Source organism: Toxorhynchites rutilus, chromosome 2 (genome assembly GCF_029784135.1).
Source record: "Toxorhynchites rutilus septentrionalis strain SRP chromosome 2, ASM2978413v1, whole genome shotgun sequence".
NCBI lineage: Eukaryota > Metazoa > Arthropoda > Insecta > Diptera > Culicidae > Toxorhynchites > Toxorhynchites rutilus.
Genome location: NC_073745.1, coordinates 204,203,054 through 204,223,446, shown reverse-complemented (window position 1 = coordinate 204,223,446; position 20,393 = coordinate 204,203,054). Strand labels below are relative to the sequence as shown.

The 20,393-nt window shown below is 32.1% G+C and overlaps 1 protein-coding gene across 5 annotated transcripts in view; it reads right to left on the bottom strand.

The window, feature by feature from the left end:
* The window catches only part of LOC129769279 (uncharacterized), an 87,846-nt gene extending 67,885 nt beyond the window's left edge, over window positions 1-19,961 (bottom strand). Inside the window, exon 1 of one of the 5 annotated variants that reach the window (XM_055771410.1) lies at window positions 19,833-19,961. The gene's annotated coding sequence lies outside the window, so the exon portion shown is untranslated. Of the gene's footprint in view, window positions 1-19,181; window positions 19,201-19,820 lie in introns of those variants that run through there. The other 4 variants (XM_055771408.1, XM_055771411.1, XM_055771413.1 and 1 more) reach the window with 4 other exon arrangements.
* Window positions 19,962-20,393: the final 432 nt, after the last annotated feature.

The window sequence follows — 20,393 nt, the reverse complement described above, 5'->3', positions numbered from 1 at the left end:
CTATGCCAAATAACACGCCTTGAATGCATTCTGAGTGGCAAGTTCTAGAATACGCGTGATCACAGTGCAAGTTGGAGGAAATTTCTTTGACGAAAAATTCCCCCGACCAGAACGGGAATCGAACCCGAACACCCGGCATGTTAGTTATGACGCTAACCACTCGGCCAAGGGAGCACATGTTGTGTAAGTATAAAAAGCTTTTATTCACATTTTTGCAGTATAAATATTATATTCTTCATTTAATTTCAGAAACAGATTCAGCATACAGACACACAAGCCACCGCTGGTATCATAATCCTAATACTCGTTGAAATCGCGTCAGAAGTAGCAAAGCAACATATCAACAGCATAAATGTTCCAATGATGTGCACGATGGAGGAAATCGTTATGTGTTGATTTATGTTAAAAATGCGACAAACGCCGAACACCTAGAGGACATATTCAAGCGGAAACATCTGTGATTACAAAAATATGGTGGTGGCAGGAAAATCATTTCGAAAGAGTGTCGAATTTTCGTAGTCCGATGATGTATTGAATGAATGACAACATCGATGGAGATGATGGATGACCCCGGCATATCAGTGATGTGCAATCGAACGTCGTGATTATAAACATAAACTGAGTGGTGGAATCATTACACTGTAGCGCACTCGATAACCCAACAACAACTTTATCAAGAACATTGAAGCTCAAGACGCGTAAGTACGAATGGGAATAATTTATTTTCATATTATTGATTTTGTTAAATTATTCCAGAAACAAACTCTACCGTCTCAACTGTTAATGTTGTCGAGGTCAGGTATTGCAGAATGCGATAACGATAGTTGAGCTGATTGCAACCAAATATCCGATGATGAAATTTACATCTCTTGAGATGTACCTGATGACGATAGAAATCACCCGATAGCGTTGGAAACGGTCGTGCTGGGTCCTACGGCGAGATTATGAAGAAATATTGCGAAAATTCAAAACTGAAATTTAATTTTTTTTAATTATTGATAGTCGAAAATGTTTAGCTTTAGATAATTTACCATAAATGTTAGTCAATCCGTTTAAAGTATTTATAATGTAGTGTCGGGGGGGGGGGGGGGGGGTAAACATAATATAACTGTATAAATTTATGAAAATAATAAATAACAGTAAACAACATAAATTTAATTTTTTGTTTTATTTTTCTCAAATAAAAATAGAGCCATAACAAGGATCGAGCAGTTTTCCGTTCGGTCGACACGGTGCCAGATTGGCACAGGTTTGGCTCGTAATTGGCAAATACGAAGGATAGGTCGACAAAATCATTGCAAAATGGCACGACATCGGTACCGTTGTCGACACCATTTGTTGGGACCGATTTGGCACAACAATGTAGACTGGGAAGCTGATGCGGAAAATATCAAATTGAGAATGAAACGAATCCTTTCTTACCGTTTTCTTCATCTGAGATATCCACTGGGAACTCGACTCAATAGATATGACTCACAGTTATTGACTCCGAATCGGTTTCAAGCAGCAAAAACCTTATAGAAATGATGTATAATATTACATCGAAAATCGCTTCCAAAGAAAATTATTTTTCTTTTTTTTTTAAAGCATGTTACAAATGTAAAACTTGCATGGTAGGATTCCATCATTGACTAGCACGATTGTCTATAACTATTACATTTCTATTCTTGCTGATTTACGACAAAATCAGGTGGATCAAATTGCCCGGTAGGCGCGTTTTAGACACATCTCCTCTAGATTTGGTGTTAAACGCAAACATGTCAATCTTGCGTCGGAAAGAACGCTCAGACATGAATCGTTCATATTTAGATGCTTATACTATTTAGGTTTCAGTTATTGGACGTATGACGATTTAACTGAAATGTTTATAGGTAATGAAATACGAGTGCTCTTTTTCACTCCTGATGTGTATGTCAATTTATATAACTCAAAATGAGTTGTTTTTTGCCTTGTGAGATCTAGTTTTTTCCTTGCGAATGATGGCAATAACGTTACATTTGATAGAACCTCACCTCGATTCATAAATTCGTATCAAATATCTACTCGAATTCAGATTCATGTCCGCTGAGAACCATAAACGTTATGTGCATTTAAAAGAAGCAAACAACCACCACCACTGGGGGGAGGGTTGAATTGTCTTTTATGCATCATTCATCTTCCGTCATACTTGAAGCTGTCCTTTTATCCATCGTAATCAATATGGCGACGATTGTGTATTGTTGACGAGCGCCTGTCACTCAGCCTCGGTGACCAGCGATGGCAAAGCATTTGTGCCCACAAACGTGATGCTATTTGTTCGAGCTGTCAACTTCGGCCCGCTATAAGTGGCCTTGCGGCATTATTACTTTTATCATATAATGCAATATTATCGAGCCACTCAGAAGAAATTCACCGTAATGTAATGTTGATTACCTATCATCGAGTAGCTTTTTACAGCAGTCCCTACCTTTTCGTGGTTTCGATTAAAGCCCGAATCAGAGTACGTGCGATGAAAAACGGAACAGCTCATAAATTAGGTAATGTTAATACATTTGAACTCCTCCAATTATTCAAAAATCAGATCATGTTGTCAGGATGAATGATGTCTTTCAAACATATTATTCACACGCTTTTTACTAATTTTCGTTGTCACGTTTTACCTTGAACCAGAAATGTTGGTTTTACGCCTCCACTCTGTTCATTGTTTTTGTTTTCATGAAAATGAGATGAAGAAGAAAAATAAGACCGATGCTCTCGCATGCAAACATCGGGTCTTCTTTTTCAGGAAAAGATGAATTAATTAATAACATAAAACACAGTTCAATGTCGAGCGTATATGAAAATTAAAACAAAACAATACTTTGAGTGTACGGCGATGAAGTGTATGTGATGTTTTTGTTACCACTCTGTTACAGATAAATGAAATTATAACCATTACTTTTGTACCCCACAAGTTACCCAACATTGACTACTGTCACAGTTTTTCAATTAAGAAAGAATAACAAACCGAACGTCGTGGAAAAGCCGAACTTTATTTACCCAACCAACCATTTGTTTTTATTTATTCTCGTCGCGGGGAAGGGACCTTGAAATGGTTATGGAAGTTCCGAAAAATCCTTTCAACAGATGACACAGTCAACCAGAAAGCAGTACAATACACAATTAGCGATGATTGACTGTGGTATGACAGTTTGTGAGGTGTTGTGATTGCCTTTAAAACAAGTGGGCGAATATCTTTCGTCCGTCGCACTTGGAGGCAGTACAGCGCGGACTCGATTGTATGCAGTCTCCGATTTCTTTTCGCTGTATTTAATTGAGTAAAAACAAGTTTTTTATACATATATTTTTCGTTTATTGAAAATAAAAAAAAGAATTTAATTTTTGATTCATCTCCTTAAAATCAGAAAACGCCTCTCTCACAACCGCTCTATAATTTGTTCTTTGACACCCAACTTCCATCTTTCTCAATTTCGCTGCAATATCTATATAAACAATTTCTGGTGAAAATTCAAGCAAAATCTTCAAAAATCGCGAATTTCTTCCCCGTGTACTTATGATGGCCACTTAAATTTCACCACAACGTTGAAAGGTTACAACTGTATATAATTGAGTCCAAAATTGTATACTCAGGATTCTTTTTTACGCGATTTTCATTTTTTGTGTGATTTTTATTTTGCACGAGAGCGTTTGCTAGTGTGGTTTTGACGAGCGTGTGCCGGTGATGGGACAATCTTTTTTTACGTAATTCTCTCTCAATTATGCGGTTTTTATTTACGCGATTTGCTCAAAATCACGCGAATTTTTTTTCGCGCACGCATCAGTCACGTAAAGAAAGAATTCAGTGTATAATCGAATCATATATAGTCGAGTCTGTATATAATCCGACCTGTATGTATTTTGTGTGGAACCCTAACTCGTTCGAGAATAATCAAATTTACAGATTGATTGTAGGTTTCAAATCACGGTGGAATTCTGTACTATTTTCATTGTTTCAGATCTCTTTCACAAAATATTTTTGTCGAATAATGGTTGCATCATTTTTCATAGAACTCAGAATAAATACGCAAAAATACACGTGTAGTCATAAATCTACATTGATATGTGTAAAATACATTCATGTGTAATGAAATGATTGTGAGAAAAACAATTTCTACGTAATATGAAAATATCGCTCCGTTCGGCGGAAATTCGACAGAAATCGATCAGCATCTCCCGGTAATCAAAATATTTGTTTGCCTAAACACCAAATTATACAATAAGACAGGCAGCATTCCGAAACGCAATGGCGGTGGCCGCAATGATACCACCACCGAAGATCTTCTCCTAGAATAGTGGAAATGGTGGAGAAAGTTAAGAAGCGAATTCATCAGAATCCGTTACGATAGATAACTCGCCCAGGATCTGAATGCTACTCCCAAGCGTATGTAATTCTTAAAAATGATCTTGAAAGAGATTCTCCCAAAAATCAGATCGAAGACGACTCTAGGGTAGAGTCGGGATCTGTTGCCACTTGAGTTTATATGTATTCTATCATCTATCTATCTATTTCGACTCTGTATTCAATCACAGGACGAAATATTTGTTTGAGAACGAAACTCATTTGAATCGAAAAGAAAAGCCATCAACATGGCTGATGTCTTAGAAATTGCTCTTATCGGTAAAAATTGTACGAGTGGGCGAAGAGCAGCAGGCGAATTTTTATGACCATCTCAAATAACATCTAAAGAACAGTAAGGATGAGGCCTATGGGACGATATCTTCTGGGAAAGTTGAGATTATTCTCCGGTTTCAGAACGGTTGTAACTTTGGCCAATTTCCAGTGGAAAGTAGCCAAACATTTCTTGAGGTTCGCGATGAAATGGGCATATGGTCGTTGTCAAGTCAGATTGTGACAGATGTGACATTTTTATGATTTCGAGAAAAACGAACCTTAAGTTTAGTGCTATAAGTGGTTTTTATTGAGTATTCAGAACGAAAGAATAAGAATAAGAATAAGAATAAGAATAAGAATAAGAATAAGAATAAGAATAAGAATAAGAATAAGAATAAGAATAAGAATAAGAATAAGAATAAGAATAAGAATAAGAATAAGAATAAGAATAAGAATAAGAATAAGAATAAGAATAAGAATAAGAATAAGAATAAGAATAAGAATAAGAATAAGAATAAGAATAAGAATAAGAATAAGAATAAGAATAAGAATAAGAATAAGAATAAGAATAAGAATAAGAATAAGAATAAGAATAAGAATAAGAATAAGAATAAGAATAAGAATAAGAATAAGAATAAGAATAAGAATAAGAATAAGAATAAGAATAAGAATAAGAATAAGAATAAGAATAAGAATAAGAATAAGAATAAGAATAAGAATAAGAATAAGAATAAGAATAAGAATAAGAATAAGAATAAGAATAAGAATAAGAATAAGAATAAGAATAAGAATAAGAATAAGAATAAGAATAAGAATAAGAATAAGAATAAGAATAAGAATAAGAATAAGAATAAGAATAAGAATAAGAATAAGAATAAGAATAAGAATAAGAATAAGAATAAGAATAAGAATAAGAATAAGAATAAGAATAAGAATAAGAATAAGAATAAGAATAAGAATAAGAATAAGAATAAGAATAAGAATAAGAATAAGAATAAGAATAAGAATAAGAATAAGAATAAGAATAAGAATAAGAATAAGAATAAGAATAAGAATAAGAATAAGAATAAGAATAAGAATAAGAATAAGAATAAGAATAAGAATAAGAATAAGAATAAGAATAAGAATAAGAATAAGAATAAGAATAAGAATAAGAATAAGAATAAGAATAAGAATAAGAATAAGAATAAGAATAAGAATAAGAATAAGAATAAGAATAAGAATAAGAATAAGAATAAGAATAAGAATAAGAATAAGAATAAGAATAAGAATAAGAATAAGAATAAGAATAAGAATAAGAATAAGAATAAGAATAAGAATAAGAATAAGAATAAGAATAAGAATAAGAATAAGAATAAGAATAAGAATAAGAATAAGAATAAGAATAAGAATAAGAATAAGAATAAGAATAAGAATAAGAATAAGAATAAGAATAAGAATAAGAATAAGAATAAGAATAAGAATAAGAATAAGAATAAGAATAAGAATAAGAATAAGAATAAGAATAAGAATAAGAATAAGAATAAGAATAAGAATAAGAATAAGAATAAGAATAAGAATAAGAATAAGAATAAGAATAAGAATAAGAATAAGAATAAGAATAAGAATAAGAATAAGAATAAGAATAAGAATAAGAATAAGAATAAGAATAAGAATAAGAATAAGAATAAGAATAAGAATAAGAATAAGAATAAGAATAAGAATAAGAATAAGAATAAGAATAAGAATAAGAATAAGAATAAGAATAAGAATAAGAATAAGAATAAGAATAAGAATAAGAATAAGAATAAGAATAAGAATAAGAATAAGAATAAGAATAAGAATAAGAATAAGAATAAGAATAAGAATAAGAATAAGAATAAGAATAAGAATAAGAATAAGAATAAGAATAAGAATAAGAATAAGAATAAGAATAAGAATAAGAATAAGAATAAGAATAAGAATAAGAATAAGAATAAGAATAAGAATAAGAATAAGAATAAGAATAAGAATAAGAATAAGAATAAGAATAAGAATAAGAATAAGAATAAGAATAAGAATAAGAATAAGAATAAGAATAAGAATAAGAATAAGAATAAGAATAAGAATAAGAATAAGAATAAGAATAAGAATAAGAATAAGAATAAGAATAAGAATAAGAATAAGAATAAGAATAAGAATAAGAATAAGAATAAGAATAAGAATAAGAATAAGAATAAGAATAAGAATAAGAATAAGAATAAGAATAAGAATAAGAATAAGAATAAGAATAAGAATAAGAATAAGAATAAGAATAAGAATAAGAATAAGAATAAGAATAAGAATAAGAATAAGAATAAGAATAAGAATAAGAATAAGAATAAGAATAAGAATAAGAATAAGAATAAGAATAAGAATAAGAATAAGAATAAGAATAAGAATAAGAATAAGAATAAGAATAAGAATAAGAATAAGAATAAGAATAAGAATAAGAATAAGAATAAGAATAAGAATAAGAATAAGAATAAGAATAAGAATAAGAATAAGAATAAGAATAAGAATAAGAATAAGAATAAGAATAAGAATAAGAATAAGAATAAGAATAAGAATAAGAATAAGAATAAGAATAAGAATAAGAATAAGAATAAGAATAAGAATAAGAATAAGAATAAGAATAAGAATAAGAATAAGAATAAGAATAAGAATAAGAATAAGAATAAGAATAAGAATAAGAATAAGAATAAGAATAAGAATAAGAATAAGAATAAGAATAAGAATAAGAATAAGAATAAGAATAAGAATAAGAATAAGAATAAGAATAAGAATAAGAATAAGAATAAGAATAAGAATAAGAATAAGAATAAGAATAAGAATAAGAATAAGAATAAGAATAAGAATAAGAATAAGAATAAGAATAAGAATAAGAATAAGAATAAGAATAAGAATAAGAATAAGAATAAGAATAAGAATAAGAATAAGAATAAGAATAAGAATAAGAATAAGAATAAGAATAAGAATAAGAATAAGAATAAGAATAAGAATAAGAATAAGAATAAGAATAAGAATAAGAATAAGAATAAGAATAAGAATAAGAATAAGAATAAGAATAAGAATAAGAATAAGAATAAGAATAAGAATAAGAATAAGAATAAGAATAAGAATAAGAATAAGAATAAGAATAAGAATAAGAATAAGAATAAGAATAAGAATAAGAATAAGAATAAGAATAAGAATAAGAATAAGAATAAGAATAAGAATAAGAATAAGAATAAGAATAAGAATAAGAATAAGAATAAGAATAAGAATAAGAATAAGAATAAGAATAAGAATAAGAATAAGAATAAGAATAAGAATAAGAATAAGAATAAGAATAAGAATAAGAATAAGAATAAGAATAAGAATAAGAATAAGAATAAGAATAAGAATAAGAATAAGAATAAGAATAAGAATAAGAATAAGAATAAGAATAAGAATAAGAATAAGAATAAGAATAAGAATAAGAATAAGAATAAGAATAAGAATAAGAATAAGAATAAGAATAAGAATAAGAATAAGAATAAGAATAAGAATAAGAATAAGAATAAGAATAAGAATAAGAATAAGAATAAGAATAAGAATAAGAATAAGAATAAGAATAAGAATAAGAATAAGAATAAGAATAAGAATAAGAATAAGAATAAGAATAAGAATAAGAATAAGAATAAGAATAAGAATAAGAATAAGAATAAGAATAAGAATAAGAATAAGAATAAGAATAAGAATAAGAATAAGAATAAGAATAAGAATAAGAATAAGAATAAGAATAAGAATAAGAATAAGAATAAGAATAAGAATAAGAATAAGAATAAGAATAAGAATAAGAATAAGAATAAGAATAAGAATAAGAATAAGAATAAGAATAAGAATAAGAATAAGAATAAGAATAAGAATAAGAATAAGAATAAGAATAAGAATAAGAATAAGAATAAGAATAAGAATAAGAATAAGAATAAGAATAAGAATAAGAATAAGAATAAGAATAAGAATAAGAATAAGAATAAGAATAAGAATAAGAATAAGAATAAGAATAAGAATAAGAATAAGAATAAGAATAAGAATAAGAATAAGAATAAGAATAAGAATAAGAATAAGAATAAGAATAAGAATAAGAATAAGAATAAGAATAAGAATAAGAATAAGAATAAGAATAAGAATAAGAATAAGAATAAGAATAAGAATAAGAATAAGAATAAGAATAAGAATAAGAATAAGAATAAGAATAAGAATAAGAATAAGAATAAGAATAAGAATAAGAATAAGAATAAGAATAAGAATAAGAATAAGAATAAGAATAAGAATAAGAATAAGAATAAGAATAAGAATAAGAATAAGAATAAGAATAAGAATAAGAATAAGAATAAGAATAAGAATAAGAATAAGAATAAGAATAAGAATAAGAATAAGAATAAGAATAAGAATAAGAATAAGAATAAGAATAAGAATAAGAATAAGAATAAGAATAAGAATAAGAATAAGAATAAGAATAAGAATAAGAATAAGAATAAGAATAAGAATAAGAATAAGAATAAGAATAAGAATAAGAATAAGAATAAGAATAAGAATAAGAATAAGAATAAGAATAAGAATAAGAATAAGAATAAGAATAAGAATAAGAATAAGAATAAGAATAAGAATAAGAATAAGAATAAGAATAAGAATAAGAATAAGAATAAGAATAAGAATAAGAATAAGAATAAGAATAAGAATAAGAATAAGAATAAGAATAAGAATAAGAATAAGAATAAGAATAAGAATAAGAATAAGAATAAGAATAAGAATAAGAATAAGAATAAGAATAAGAATAAGAATAAGAATAAGAATAAGAATAAGAATAAGAATAAGAATAAGAATAAGAATAAGAATAAGAATAAGAATAAGAATAAGAATAAGAATAAGAATAAGAATAAGAATAAGAATAAGAATAAGAATAAGAATAAGAATAAGAATAAGAATAAGAATAAGAATAAGAATAAGAATAAGAATAAGAATAAGAATAAGAATAAGAATAAGAATAAGAATAAGAATAAGAATAAGAATAAGAATAAGAATAAGAATAAGAATAAGAATAAGAATAAGAATAAGAATAAGAATAAGAATAAGAATAAGAATAAGAATAAGAATAAGAATAAGAATAAGAATAAGAATAAGAATAAGAATAAGAATAAGAATAAGAATAAGAATAAGAATAAGAATAAGAATAAGAATAAGAATAAGAATAAGAATAAGAATAAGAATAAGAATAAGAATAAGAATAAGAATAAGAATAAGAATTATAATAAGAATAAGAATAAGAATATAATCTTCGTTTTTTTGTATACCGTATGCTATGCTAAAGGATCGTTTTTTATGTTTCAAAATAACCGGGCAATCAGTAAATCACAGGTTTGTGTGCGAGGCAGAAAAAAGTGTTATTTCTATTATTTTCTCGCGCCACAATATTTGTTTTTTCTATGCATATACTGTTTCGGGAAAAAAAATAAAACCACGACCCCCTTTGTTGACGTGAGATTGCGAAAATGGTTTATTCAATTCCCTTGTTTATCTCTTCAGAATATTATTCTAGATTGCAATGGAAATTTTAGTATAAACTAGTATAGCAGAAAGTTGAAGAGAGCGGTCTTTCTCACATTTGACAAACACTCCACTTTAACACTCATTACAGGGAATCTTCGAAATAACGAAATAACGAAATAACTCGTCATTCGATATAACGTACATTTTACCTCGATATAACGTACACATTTTCAATGGACGAATTTAATGCCAACTCGTTTTAAGAGTTGGAGTTATCTATCCTTTAACAATAAAGCAAAAATAGATCGGAAGGCAAATATTCGTAATTATTTTCCTTAAAAAAATTTTTTTTAAATTCTGAACGATAATTATATGAATAGTCTATACGACTACCAACACGACTCCTCATCGGAAAAAGGGCACTATGGAAAAAGGGAAAAAGTGTTTTAAACAAGTAAGCGGTCATTTTATCTATTAGCCTCAATCAACAGTATAAAGGGAAACATCATGAGAAAGGTTGACTTCACCTTCTAGTTGGATTTTGTCATCATTATTTACTAGCTCTACCCAAACAGCATCACAATAAAGTAATATGAGCTATGTTTCTGAGTTCTTTATTATGCTTCGATACAATGTACAATTTTGAAAATACAATATGTACGTTACATCGAAGTTGCCCTGTATATCATTTTTGTAATTTGAGGGAAAACTACTTTATTGTTTGGGGTGAACCTTTTTATGTTTTAACATAATCTCCTTTTAGGCTTACAAACTTCGGCTAAAGCGGTTCTAGTTTGTTGATCCATTCTGAATAACAGGATTTGTACAAGTCTGAAAAATAGCCTCCTCCTCACCTCCTCGGTGAGGCCATTTTTTTTTCAAATTGGAAAACAAATAGTGGTCCGAAAAAGCGAATTCTGGAGAATATGGAGATGTGCAACGAGTTGTAACCCTGTTTAAATTGATGTTGCGACCAAAACTGCAAAGGCGTGGTCTGGCGAACTTCTTCGATTCAAATGAATGGGATGTAGGATATTCTTAAAATAAAAATTATGGATGAAAATATTTTTTTCTCATATATTTGCAAGTGACCCATTCCAGCGTGACGTGGCTCACTAAAAAAAGGTTTTTTTTCTCGTTTTATTATAAATTGCACGTTTTCCAAATAAGAAACGATATCAAAGTGAAATTGAGAAAATTTCCTACATGAATCTTGAGTTGGAGAATATTTCACAATTGAATTCGCTTGCTTCCAGCACAATACTTTTGTGATGTGACAACACCTGTCTTTTTGCGGTTTCCGATTTTTGAACATTATTGTTGTAGTTTCAGTTCAATTTCAAAACATATAAATAAACTTTGTCCTATGATTTGTCAACAAAAGATCAACGTGGATTTCTGTAAATTCAGTTTAAAAACAAACTCGCAAGAAATTTGCAAAAATCTGCATGCATTTCTAGACGTGACAACACGCTCTGTGCAAAAAAAAATTAGCCCTAAATCGGACAATTCCTTCCTCGAGTTCTGCTCTTATCAACACATTCGGCGATACTTTTTTATTGGTATAGATAGAAGAAGATATAGGAGTGCGTTTCATCACATTAAAATCCATTTCCAGTTTTGAACAAAGATCACTTTCGCTAGCGCGAACATCAAATGGACTAACAGCACATGTCACTATGTAATTGTAGAACATATGGGAATTTATTTTCCGAATTTTCCCTTTTTCCTTCAGAGTTTTCCCAAAATTTTCAATTGTCATATTTGGTTGGAATATTTTTGGTTGAAATATGTGTAATATTTTTATGGGACCCCCTCTCCATTCCAGGGGAGTCAGGGGTGTCATACCATCATAGAAACATTACTCATATCCAAAAACCCTCACATCCCAAATTGTGCTGGATTAGTTCTCGAGTTATGCAGATGTTTGTGTTTCGTTTGTATGGCAGCCCCCCTTAGATAGGAGGTGGAGTGTCTAACCACCATCCTATTGGGGAAGGTGGTCCTAACACGACCGGTGGTCCTGAACCTTTATCTTAGGAACGGTGCGGAGCGGTTACATGAAAATAGTGAAACTCTAAAACATTTTTTGAACATAATTATGTAGATTTTTAAACTCGACCAACTCGAGTTCGTTTCAAATAATAATCTCCTATATATATATATATATATATATATATATATATATATATATATATATATATATATATATATATATATATATATATATATATATATATATATATATATATATATATATATATATATATATATATATATATATATATATATATTATATATATATATATTTATATATATATATATATATATATATATATATATATATATATGTATATATATATATATATATATATATATATATATATATATATATATATATATATATATATATATATATATATATATATATATATATATATATATATATATATAAAAATGGATCTCTGTCTGTCTGTCTGATTCTTATGGACTCGGAAACTACTGAACCGATCAACATGAAAATTGGTATGTAGGGGATTTTGGGCCGGGGAAGGTTTTTGTGGCAGTTTGAGACCCCTCGCCCTCTCTAAGGGGGGGGGGGGTGTGTGGAGCTGCCATACAAATTAAAAACAAATTTCTAAATTACTCGGGAATTGGCATATGGAGGTTTTAGGGAGCAATAAATGATTTTATGGTGGTTAGACTCTCCACCCCCTCTCTAGGGGTGCTGCCATACAAATGAAACACAAATTTCTGCATTACTCTAGAATTTCAAGAAAATGAAATCAAATTTGGCATGTGGAGGTTTCAGGGCGCAATAAATGTTTTTACGGTGGTTGGATACTTCTCCCCCTTCTCTTAAAAATATTACACATATTTCATCCAAAAATATTCCAACCAAATATGACAATTGAAAATTTTGAGAAAACTCGGAAGGAAAAATTCGGAAAATAAATTCCCATATGTTCTACAATTACATAGTGACATGTGCTGTTAGTCCATTTGATGTTCGCGCTAGCGAAAGTGATCTTTGTTCGAAACTGGAAATGGATTTTAATGTGATGAAACGCACTCCTATATCTTCTTCTATCTATACCAATAAAAAAGTATCGCCAAATGTGTTGATAACAGCAGAACTCGAGGAAGGAATTGTCCGATTTAGGGCTGCATTTATTCTATCATATTTTCTGCATAAAACATTTATTCCATGTAACGGAGAAACATGTTATTTTCAAGTGGTTGAAAAATCTTGAATGAGAATTGTGTCTGAAAATGACCTGATATTATAATGATGAGTTTTGTTAGAAATACTAGGAAGTTTATAGTAAAAGGTAAATTCAACGGGCTCCATTAGAAGATCAAACAATGAACAGTTCTGCGATTGGACACATGAAGTTGCTCATAGTAAGAAAAGTGAACGTTTGAAGGTATTGATAACAAAAAACAAATTTTGGGCGGGACGAAGTTTACCGAGTCAGCTAGTTTATGATATAACTGATGCAATTAAAGTTTTCTATTTTCTTATAAGACTAGATTTGAAATTTAGTTCTGTGGTGCATAACCTCATGGAATGATGTTTGATAATGATTTTATATTTTAATTAGAAACATCAGAAAATTAATATAAAAATGATTAAGTAAGAGTCGTAAGAGTCGAGAGTTAAGTAACGTGTTTTTACTAATTAAATAACATAAAGTCAAACTTTACATTAAAATTTTGTACAATTTGAAGCTGCCTTCGGGCCTGCTAATCTGATTGAATGAAAATTGTGCTTCAATCTACTTCAATCTACCCATGGCAAGCAGCAGCAGTTTTCACAAACATATGAGAACTATGAAGTTTTCAAATCAACGCCATTTTAGCAAACTAACTATTGAAACATTCATGATTCTTGATATTGCAATAGATTCTTAGGAAGTTTTCAAACCGATTGGGACAAGATTCTCATAAAGCCATAATGAAATTACTGATCAATAAGCTCTCAAACTTGGACTAATCGTCGTGATGCAATATATATTTAGTCTTTTAATTTGGATCCTCTTATGAGGGTATTCTAGTGTAGAGGCACGAATTTTGGACGTTTCTTCGAGCTCCGAAAAAATAATACATAGAATATTTTTTACTATCCATTATATTATGTTTATCTATCCTTTAACAATAAAACAAAAATTGAACGGAATGCAAATATTCATAATTAGCATAGTTATAAGCAGATGAAGTGAGGGGGTTCGTAAAAAAGTTGCAAATAAGGCGTAAATGATTCCAGCCTTTCTGGTTATCTAAAACAAAAGAATCGAACGGAGTCTGAATCAACAAAGATGCCGCTATCGCATTAACCTCGGACAAGTAGAAAACTATTTTTTAGAAAAAGTGGCGGCGGTCTGGAAAGAAATGTAATTTTTAACGTTTTTTTATACGTTTCCCTTTTTTTTTTGAAATAGTAAAATAAGAAAAAAAAACTTTTTGTTGGTTCTTGCGATAGAGAGATACATACAGATTGTATTTATATTAATTTGACATAAATCGGTTCAGTTGAATTTGAGACATCTTGTACGTCAGTTTAAAAAAAACTTGTTTCGATGCGTTTGAAGTTAATTTTTATGGCCGTACTCGATTAGATACCGCACCACTAACATGGCTATAATTCGGAAAATAATGGGATTTTCGAAAAATCCTTTCTAGGTTGTCTAGGCTTCTGAAATATAAAGTAGCGATACTTGAAAGATTCTTGAAAAAAAAAAAAATAAAAAATTGAAATATTTTTTTTCAAATATCTAGATTAGAATACTCTTTTGAGGCAGTAACTATTGTAACTATTCTAATCGTGATTTTTTTCCGTTTATTTTTAGTTTTATAGCTAAATGAGAGAAAAATAAGGGTTTGGTTCGGTTCGTGAGAGCTTGCAGTTAATGCTCCTTTTTGCTTGTGTCGCATTTTCTTCTCTCTCTCTCTCTCTCTAGTACATAAAGAGAGTGTGTGTTCGTGATAATCCGTAAATTCGGAGCGGTATTCAGTTGTAGTGGTAATATCACCGACAAAGGAAGCGGTCCAATCGAGACATCGTTAAGCAACACAGATGAGTTCTTATTAACTTTCATTTCAAAACTGCAAAAGTTGATCGAGGTGCGAGCATTATAGATAGAGATACTTTCTCACCTGCGAGAGGGAGAAGAGGCGTCAGTGAGAATAGCAGCTCGTTGTCGAAACCGCAGAAGATAATCACCAAGCACAAACTATAATTTACACTCATTTTTGTCACTAACTTATGTTATTTTGTATTCGCGGGTTTGTTTTGCTAATCTGGTCTCCAAACTGGCATTAGTTACCGTTTTGTTGAATGAACTGCATGTTCAAAACTGAAAAATATTCAAATGAAGATTGCATTGCTGGGTACGAGGAAACTACTCAAACGTTTTTAAATTTTCATTTGCATTGAACTGTTGTTGTATTGAGAATGATATTTTGATTGAATTTTCTATTTATTCTCGGCTCTTGGTTTTGGCTAGGGCATGGACATTTTTTAATTAACTTGCAATAGTTTTTCTAATGTAGTGTGTGTGTGTATGTTTTTGTAAGTTATTAATATAAATATTATCGTTTTCATTGGAGAGTGCCCTTTACGTGTGAGATTGACGAGATTCTCCATAGGTTACCTTCTCAGGTTTCCGAAAGATATCCCTCTGCACCGTGGATTTTGAAGTTCTATGAAGCGTACACTCGATGGTTAACGAAACATAACGCCGATCCGGGGTTACAGTAATTCTGTCGGTTACCTTCTCAGGTTTCCCAAAAAAAAACTCTCCGTCGTCGCGATTGAAGTGTGATACAGAGGGCCTTATTACGAGCGTCGCTTCGCGGTGAGAGTAAGATGATTAGTCTGCAAGGTTATATACAGTTCATTCTCACCGTGAAGTGATGTTCGTGATCAGGCTCAGAGTAGGTGTAACGAATAACGGAACATATCGCCGGATCGGTTGGCCTTGGAGGAGTTTTCTCGGTTACCTTCTCAGGTTTCCCACTATTGAATCTCCGCCAACGCGATTGAATTTCGATGAAAAGTACATACGATGAATAATAGAATATATATTATACAGGGGTTTCCATTTCGGGCTTCCGAAAGTATACAGCCCTGCGCTGACAACCGTTTGACATAGCTGTCAACCAACGCGTCATATCGTTAGTTGAATGTCTGCCATTTTACAATATGGATCGTTTTAGCATCGCACAACGTGTTAATTTTGTTAAATTATACTATAAAAATGATGAAAAACCGGCAAATGTTTTTCGAGCACGGATTTTGGTCGTCATGAACGGCCAACAGAGCACACAATCGCTAATGTAGTGCGTAAATTCGAACAAACTGGATCCGTAGCGGATATTGTGAAACTTGTGCATCATTGTAATGTGCGTTCGGCCGAAAATATTGCTGCTGTTGCTGCCAGTGTGGAGGATGACCCGAATGTTTCGATTCCACGGCGTGCTCAGCAATTGAGCTTGTCAAACACATCATTGTGGCGAATTTTGCATTTGGACTTGCACCTACATCCATATAAAGTCCAACTGGTACAAAAATTAGAGCGTGGTGACCATGGAATGCGTCGGGCATACGTCGATTGGGTGAACGAACAACAGCAGCAAAATGCTGAATTTTCGCATCAAATTTTCTTCAGCGATGAGGCACATTTCGAGCTCGGTGGCTATGTGAACACCCAAAATTTCCGTATATGGGGCTCAGAAAATTCACACGTGATTGTTGAGAGGCCATTGCATCCGCCAAAAGTCACTGTTTGGTGCGCATTATGGTCTTGTGGAGTCATCGGGCTGTATTTCTTTGAAAATGAGGACGGCGAGACGGTAACTGTGAATGGTGAGCGCTATGGCCGCATGTTAACCGATTTTTTTTGCCATAAATTGAAGATATGGATACGGATGACATATGGTTTCAGCAGGACGGCTCCACGTGCCACACAACACGACCGAACATGGCCATATTGCGAACGAAATTTGAGGGACGCATAATTTCGCGTTTTGGTGATGCCAATTGGCATTTTTGTGGGGTTATGCGAAAGACCGTGTCTATGCCAACTCTCCGCAAACTCTTGAACATTTGAAAGACAACATTCGTGAAGTTATGACCGAGATACCGCACCATATGTGCCGAAAAGTCATCGAAAATTACCAGTTCCGGATCAAGGTGTGCGAGGAAGCCCTAGGTGGACATTTGAATGATGTTGTATTTCACACACAATGGCATAAACCAAACTTAAATTTGAAATAAAAGTTTCATCGAATTCGAATTCTAAGAGTGTTTTATTTCAATTTACTTTCGGAATTTAAAGTTGGAAAACCCTGTATAAAATGTATCAATTTTACAGGTTTTCCTTCTCAGGATACCTAAAGATAATGTCTGCCGCGTGTTGTAACACATGAGATTTTCGGATTTTTGTTTTGTCAAGAGGTCAATGGACGACGAAACCTACGTCAAAGCGGACTTTCGTCAGCTGCCGGGCCTGTTGTTCTTCTCCGCAGAGGACAAATTCAGCGTTCCGGAGGAGATTCGCAAGCAGAAACTATCCATGTTTGCCAAAAAGTACATGGTTTGGCAAGCGATCTGCTCTTGCGGAAAACGGAGCGCCCCCTTCGTGATGACCGGCACGGTAAACGGGCAGGTTTACCTTAAAGAGTGCCTACAGAAGCGCTTACTACCACTATTGAAGCAGCACGAGGGCCCGATCATCTTCTGGCCGGTTCTCGCTTCGTGCCACTATTCAAAGGACGTGTTGGAGTGGTACGAAGCCAACGGGGTCACCTTCGTGCCAAAGGGAATGAACCCGCCCAACGCGCCGGAGCTTCGCCCAATAGAGAAATATTGAGCGATTATGAAGCAGGCCCTCCGAAAGAACCCAACAGTTGTCAAATCGGAGGCGGACTTCAAGAGAAAATGGATTTCTGTTCAAAAAAAAACTACAACCTGACGTTGTACAGAACCTTATGGACGGGGTAAAGAGGAAGGTGCGAGCATACGGGCTTGGGCTCGAAGTATGAATAAAAAGAAAATGCCAAAATTTGTTTAATAGTTTTTATTTTACTGTCTAAAATTTTCAAAAGGATCGGTCTACTGGGCGAATTTCTACAGCGTTTTTTCCGTGATGCAATTTGATGTGACACACTCTTTAATTTATCACGCGCACTAGCATCGAGAACTCGACGTGACATGTTCTAAGTATCGCAAAATCCACTGTGTACAACGTCCTTATACGTTTTCGTGTGAGGATAACTTTCATCAAAATGGGACAAAGTACGGCTATTGGACTCTACTAGCGGTAGCTGAAGATATTGAGAAATTGTCGCCAAACGTACAATTCAAACTATTACACTGTCTGGAAAATCTGCCTCCTACTTTCAATCTGACTACTTCACATTTTTCTCAAGTCACAGTAATATTAAGATTTCAGTTTCAGTTTCAGATTCACAGGACCCATCATTAGTCGCTGCTCCTGTGCCGGGGCACTGACTGACTCTGACTCTGGTTATTTTAACTCATTTGACTCTTGCCTTCGTGTATTTAATGATATGTTGATCTCATAAATAGTTAAAGCGTATATAAACATAGGATTGAGTACTTTGTGTGATTTGTATCGAAGACAAACAATAAATAAATTGAGGCTCACCCACAGCATTACATCCCAATAATGATTGATTTATACACTAAAAATCAACAAGACAAAATGATGTGTTGTGTGATTTGTTTGATGAAATTATTATTTGTTATATCAGTTTTGAAATTGTATGTTTCGGTAAATAGTATTTCGAAAAGGTTATTGACACATCACTCGAAATATCCTCCGCGTCCTTACTTGGTCCCCGTACTCTCTATTGTAACCGGTAGCATCACCATCATATTTCGTTGAATATATGTCACTGTAACGAACGGCGCTCGTATTTGCGCTGTGACATGCCGAAGTAATTTCATGCCTCGAAGAACATACAGCAACAAATCTGGGACAGTGACATTGTTCAACGCAAAAACACTACTCACTGTCGTCGTTCGAAACATAACTGATTTTACTTTTCACTCGTTGTGACACAAAGATTTCCGGTGGAGCAACCGTTTCTGGGAAAACACAATCTCATGGTAGAAGTCAACAAGTCATGTGCCACTGTTCGAACAATAAATATTCACATCATCCTGACGGCCGACTTCGTGTGTTGGCCGACGGACGAACAAGAACAAGTTTCGCTCTATGACGTAATTATAATAAAAAGTTTTCCCCCCTGCTAGCGAAAATTGATTCCTCTGGTTGTTAAATCGATCAGTTATGGGTCGCGGAACGAATTTGGTTTCCATACAGAGAGGGGAGTGAACGGTTGAAATTGTTGCGTGAAGTTCCACTTATTAGTTGATGCTCTCGGCGACCGGAAAATTTGTATCATTTTTCATGCGACTTCCGTCTTGATTTTTTTTGCTGTAGGTGTAAAATGATGCAATTTGACCGGCCCACAAGAAGGCAGAGCAAACGTGAATCTTGTCGAGATTAAAATACATTGATGATCAAACTTAACGTCCAATTAAACGGTGCAATGTCTCGAAAATGACAATAAATGATTGCACACTACCCAAGTCACGAGTTGGGCGGTTCATTCCGCAACTATAATACAGTGTACATGTTTTTCTCACATCATTAAGTACCACTCAGAACTCTTGATAAACACACGAAAAAAGTGATCATCTTTCACTGAAATACGGATCCGTCGCGGAGAGACATATAAAAACAGCGTGCGTCTCCATCGACACGTACCGATATTCTCTATGTGGATTCTACGGTTAGAGCTGCAAGACTGGTATCTATCAGCATAAAGAACAGAAACGTATCTCGGGCGAATATTTGAAATGTGAGCTTGGCACTCTTCTCTAAGGTGAGTGGCTGTTCAAACAATCAAAACACCAACGCACGAGACACGAGGTGTTTGTTTATGCCGAGAGGTGCGGCAAGAGAGGGGGCAGAGACTGGCGAAATATAATAGGAGGTAATCATTATGTTGTGCTGGTGAGAGACATGTTATGGGGTTTTCCGCTAGCAACCCAGTTCACTGTTGATTCTAGAAAAGAATGCGGGTGCCGCTTTTTATAGCATTTGTGAGTTCTTGGAGAGTGCGCATGTCCACTTGTTGCTGTGATTACTGAGTGCTCTTCAAATTATAGAGTTGATCTCACTCGTTATACTGTGTGTTGTTCGATCATAATAGTTAC